Source organism: Lolium rigidum, chromosome 6, assembly GCF_022539505.1.
Source record: "Lolium rigidum isolate FL_2022 chromosome 6, APGP_CSIRO_Lrig_0.1, whole genome shotgun sequence".
Lineage (NCBI taxonomy): Eukaryota > Viridiplantae > Streptophyta > Magnoliopsida > Poales > Poaceae > Lolium > Lolium rigidum.
The window spans coordinates 338,392,499-338,397,824 of record NC_061513.1 but is presented as its reverse complement, the minus strand read 5'-3'; the positions used below and the strand labels follow the sequence as shown (position 1 = coordinate 338,397,824).

General features: G+C 47.9%; 1 pseudogene; it reads left to right on the top strand.

The window, feature by feature from the left end:
• The first annotated feature begins 1,335 nt into the window (after positions 1-1,335).
• LOC124664872 lies at positions 1,336-2,413 on the top strand (annotated as a pseudogene).
• The last annotated feature ends 2,913 nt before the right edge of the window (positions 2,414-5,326 follow it).

Genomic DNA, 5,326 nt, shown 5'->3' with positions numbered 1-5,326 from the left:
TCAGAATCATCGTATTCTAGACCGCTATTCAAACCCTCCTTTTCCTTGATCGTCTGCTGATTCTTCCGCTCCGCTTCCCCAACCTTTCCCTTCCCCTTCCTACACTCAGCGGGGTGGGATAACCAGATTCTGCGTCGTTCCTCCTCCTCCTCCCCACTCTTCGCCCCCACCTTCTTCGTAGCGATTGCAAACTTTTCCCATAGTCGCTGCACCTCTTGCTCCACTTCAGCGTCGCTCAGCTCTGCTTCCTTGCGATTTCTGATGGCTGGTTTACCGTTTCTCCTCTCCCCATCAATCCCCCCTTGCAGTGCTTCAACTTCTTCCTTGTGATTTCCGATGGCCGATTTACCGCTCCTCCTCCTCGTCTGCTCATCAGTACTTTGTTTAGTCTCCATATCCTATGATCTCGGTGCCGACCGTCACCAATGCAAGTGAAGGAAAACCTAAAACTAGATCGATAAATCTGACTTTCGTATCGGTTGGCAGCATAAATATAAATAGCACTTCAAATCAGATGTGTTGGGCTTAGCAAAACGGAAGCCTAAGTTATTGGGCTGGACCGTTGGACATGTTATTTATTTTTGCCAAAAAGTTCGCCCAATTCCCCCGCGATCCCTATTCGCCGCTCAATGCGGGAGCGATTCGCTCCCGCTCAAGAGACGGACGGTGTGGGCCGGCCCATTAGCGCTCGCATGTATGGTTTTTCCCTTTGTTTTCTGTTTTTCTGGGTTTTTCTCAGGTTTTTTCGGGTTTTTATGGTTTCTTTTTTTATTTTTGCTGCATTGGTTTGCTGACTTAAAAATTTGTTCAGATTTATTTTTTTCTCTGATTTAAAAATGTTTATATTGTAAAATTGTTCAAATTCAAAATTTGTTTAAATTTGAATTTTGTTCAATTATGAAATTTGTTCAAATATGAATTTTGTTTGATTTAAAATTGAGTGTGGATTTTGTACACACAAGCATGGGTGTGGATGCAATCTGTACCGTCCGTTTTATTTTTGAGATCCACGCCACTTGACATTTACCTTTCCATTCTGTTTTGGCCAGTATTTTATCTGTCGCGTCAATCGTTGCTTTTCTCCGTTCTTTACTCCCCGCGACCCGCCGCCACCAGTCCATGTCGCAGTCTACTCTGTAGGGAGAGACTGTGTGTCTCTGTACCTGTCCAAAACAGAGAGCCGGCCTGGTCGCCATTGTTCCTCCAACCAACTCTCCACTCTCGCCGCCGGCGAAAAAGACCAGTTTTCCTATCCGCCCCTAACCCTGTGCGCTCGTGGGATGACGCCGCTGCCCATCTTTCCCCAGTCCCCACAACCGCCGCCGCCCAACGCACATGGAGAGCGCCGACGAAACCCTCGCCTCCCCCACCGCCGCCGCCGTCGAGGAGGCTGCGCCCAACAGAGGCGTCGCGCGAAAGGAGGTCACCGCCCACCCCGCCAAGTCCTAGCCCGTTGTCACCGCCAACGCCGAGATCGAGGACCTCCGGCCACCAGGAGCAGCTGGCCAACGCCGCCAAGGAGAACAAGGCCCTCGCCGCGGAGGCCCACCGCCTGGAAAGGTTCCTCTCCCATGCCCGGGGCGACGTGGCCAGCTTCGAGCACGCTGCCGCCACAACCGAAGGGGTGGTGGCGTCGCTCCGCGCGGAGGTCGAGCACTTGAACGCCTCCAGGCCTCCTCGAACGCAAGAAGGCTCACCATGAGGTGGATGTGCGCCTCGTTTTTTCAAGCTCCGCCTTAGGCCGCCTCGTTTTAGATCTCAATCTCTGATATTTGTTGCCTTCTCACACTTGTGTGGACTCCCGTGGGTGGCGGCGGTTCGCGGTCGAGCCCCGACGACGAGAAGGAGGCAGGAACGGAAGCAGAGGCACCCTCTCTCTCTCTCTCTCTCTCTCTCTCTCTCTCTCTCTCTCTCTCTCTCTCTCTCTCTCTCTCAATTTCTTCATATTTTCCCGTGCTTGAATTCGTTGTCTGATGTTACAGTGTCGCAGCCTCGCAGGTGACCATGGTTCCAGATAGCTCGCTGCAGATCTCGTCGGTGAGTTCGATTATTCTTGTATTTTTCATGCACGCGGTAACTCGATTATGTGACCCTTTTTTCGATCACGCGCGCTGACGCCTAGCCTTCAATTCTGTTTATGATATTCCTTGGGGATTCAGTTACAAAGCAGCCGACGATGTGAGTGTTGAACTACAAGAGTTGTTTTCGAGTTCATACAACATCATGATTCCAACACTAATCGCAGGTTGCTCCTGACCATGTGGATAAGGAGGGGCAGGAAGAGGAGAACATGGGCAGCAGCGGCGTCGAGCTTGCGGCCATGCTGGTTCCGCTCGAAGACGACGACTCTTTTTCAGAAGCTGGGTACCAAGCCGTGGACGAGGGAGATGACGAGGGGACAGAGCTTCAGTGACGAGGTGTTGAGCCACCGGCGACATTTCGGCGGCGACAAGTCTTCTTCAGACGCTGGATACCAAGCCGTGGACGAGGGAGATGACGAGGTGCTGAGCCACCGCCCACCGGCAACGTTTCGGCGACGACGGCGTCCGGAACATCATGCAGCGTTCGGCTCGTTTGACACTGATTTTGTGGCCAGGCAACAGTTAGTGTTCAGTTAGCATGTAGTATTCAGTTAGCAATTAGGACCCCTGGTTTAGCTGGGATGTTCTTCTGGCGTCAGTTTGCAATTAGTGCAGATATTTTTTTCGGATCCTTTTGGCCGATGACACCGAGAAAAAAATCCCATCTTGTACCAATATGTGGCAGGTGTAGTATGGTTGTGTTTTATCGTTGCTAATTGATCACTTGCAAATTCTTACGATTAAGAAAATATCATCTTCACCTTGTTTAGTCCGAGAAGAAAAAGAAAGAGCTGGGGGAAAGCAGAATGGGTGTGGCTGGGGCACGCATGGCTTGTCCATGACAAAAAGCTACAGGCAATCGTCAGTGTCCTAGGAATCCTGTGCGGGCGGCCAGGGACTGCTCACTTCCTTGTCTCACGGGCATGTCCCATCTTTAGAAAAGTGTAGAAATAGCTGGGAAAGAATTCTCCCATAACTTTGTTTCTCCGAATCTTAAAGCACCCACTCACGTATGGATGGATATGATAGCTTCCACACCCATGCTTGTGTGTACATATGTATTTCCGTTTAAAATTCTTTGTTTTTTAAACTAAACAAGTGTCGAATTTTGAAAAAATTTCAATTTTAAACAACTTTTATGTTTGAACAATTTTCAAATTTGAACATTTTAAAATTTTGAACTTTTTTAGATCCGAACTTTTCGAGATTCAAACATTTTTTAATTCGAACTTTTTTTTTATTTTAAAACTTTTTTAGATCTGAACATTTAAAAAATTTAAACATCTTTAAAGATCTAAACTAAAAGGAAAGAAAAGGGAGAAGCAGTACCTTTTATTGGGCCCAGGTTTGGAGTGGCCCACGGGGAACCTCTTCAGGCGGACCGAACGCTGCATCCCGCTTAAAGCGGAGAGTAGGCGCTCCCGGAGAGTAGGCGCTCCCCAATTCCCCGCACGCACGCAGCGGCTCGCCTCGGCTCGCTCCTGTTGGGCCGGCCCAGCCGTTTGGGACGGGTTTCTCCACCAGCTTTGTTTTTTTCTTAAGTTCAAATCTGGAAAAAGTTTAAATTTTAAAAAAATCGAATTTAAAAAATATCATAAATTCAAATAAGTTCATACTGTAAAGGTTCAAATTTTAAAAATTTCTAATTTGTAAAGGTTCAAATTTCAAAAAAATGTTTCTTTTTTTCAGAAACAAAAACTGTTCAAACAAAAAATTTGTTCAAAAAATGTTTTTCTCCACAAAAAATGTTTCGGAAATAAAATTTGTTAAAAAAATTCTCACAAAAAGTTGTTCATATTTAAAAATATGGTAAAAGAAATCAGAAAAGGAAGAAAACAGTAAAAATAAAAAACCGAAACCAGAGAACTATAAGGAAAAAGGAAAACAAAAAAAACTAGAACCGGAAGGTTCCGAAACCGTCACTAAACTGAAATGACAAAAAAAGGTTATGGGCCTAGGTAGTCACCCCGTGCCCGCCCGCACGCACGCGGGCGATGTATAGGATTCCGCGTTGTGGCGGGTAGAGGGTGGTCCTAGCGCTTCACGCGTCACGGAACGGACGGGTGCGTGCATGCCTGGCATCTTGGGCCACTGCCCTTTCTAGTGTGCAGCCGTCTTCTATCTTCCTATCGTCTTCACGGAACTGGCTTCCGCCGCCACGGGCCGCCTGCTACATTCACCCGCGGTCGCTTGCAGAGAGGGGTTGTCCTATTTGGTGCTTCATGCGTCATGGAACACGCGGATGCACGTGAGCATGGCATCGTGGGACGCGGCCCTTCCTCGGGTGTTATCGTCTTTTATTTTCCTATCATCTCCACGGAATTGGCTTCCGTCGTAGGCCCCTTCTAGCCTCACCCTCGTCCGCACTGCACTCCTCAACTGCAGCCAACCGTCGGTCACCGCTCCACCACCCCCCCCTCCCACGCTGCCCCCCGGGACCTCCCTCTGTTATCCTTAACCCATCTCCGGCGAACCCAACCCGTATCGCACTCCCCTAAAATCTAAGTTTTCTTCCTCGCCTATGTTGGAGACGCCGAGGAAGCCACGTCATCCCCATATCCGGTGAGGATGGCACGTGGTCATAGCCTTCCTCCCTCCCCGATCGTCTTCTTCATCCTCGGTCAGCAAGTACCACCTAATGGGCCGATGCCCACTACCCTTCCGCCCTACGCGTTTGGAGGATAACAGGTGCCTTATGCTTAGCCAAATAGGATTTACCGGTTAATGGTTTGCATTTTAGGGTGAGGAGGTGGGCCTCTTTGGGCCAAATTATCAGCATTGACGGGCTGAAAATTTGGCTCGTCAATGTCACCGCTACATTTGTAAGTTTCCCTCAGAAGGAAAAAAAAGAGTGTAAGTAGGACTGCTAACGGATTTTCGTAAGTGGTGACTGATCAACAATGACTTTTATTGTTGTGGAGTAGGAGGCGGGGGCACCGGTTTCATGATCAACGTGTAGCTTGGATTTTTTCAGGTCAAGTTTGTGTTTTCTTTCCCTGCAAAATTGAAGTTTGTGTTTCCTTAGCAGGGGCGCTCTGGACAGGTGGATACAGTAACATGTGGAAAAGGGGTTCTTGGTTGTGTAAGTTTGATCTTCTTATGGGAAAATGCATTTTGGTTTATAAGCGTAGATACAAAATGTAAAATAAAACCATAAAAAATTCTAGCTGTACATCCGCTTATTCTATGTCCGCACACAAATTTTCATGAAAAAAAAAGACGTTTTTATGACTAGTGTAAAAAGA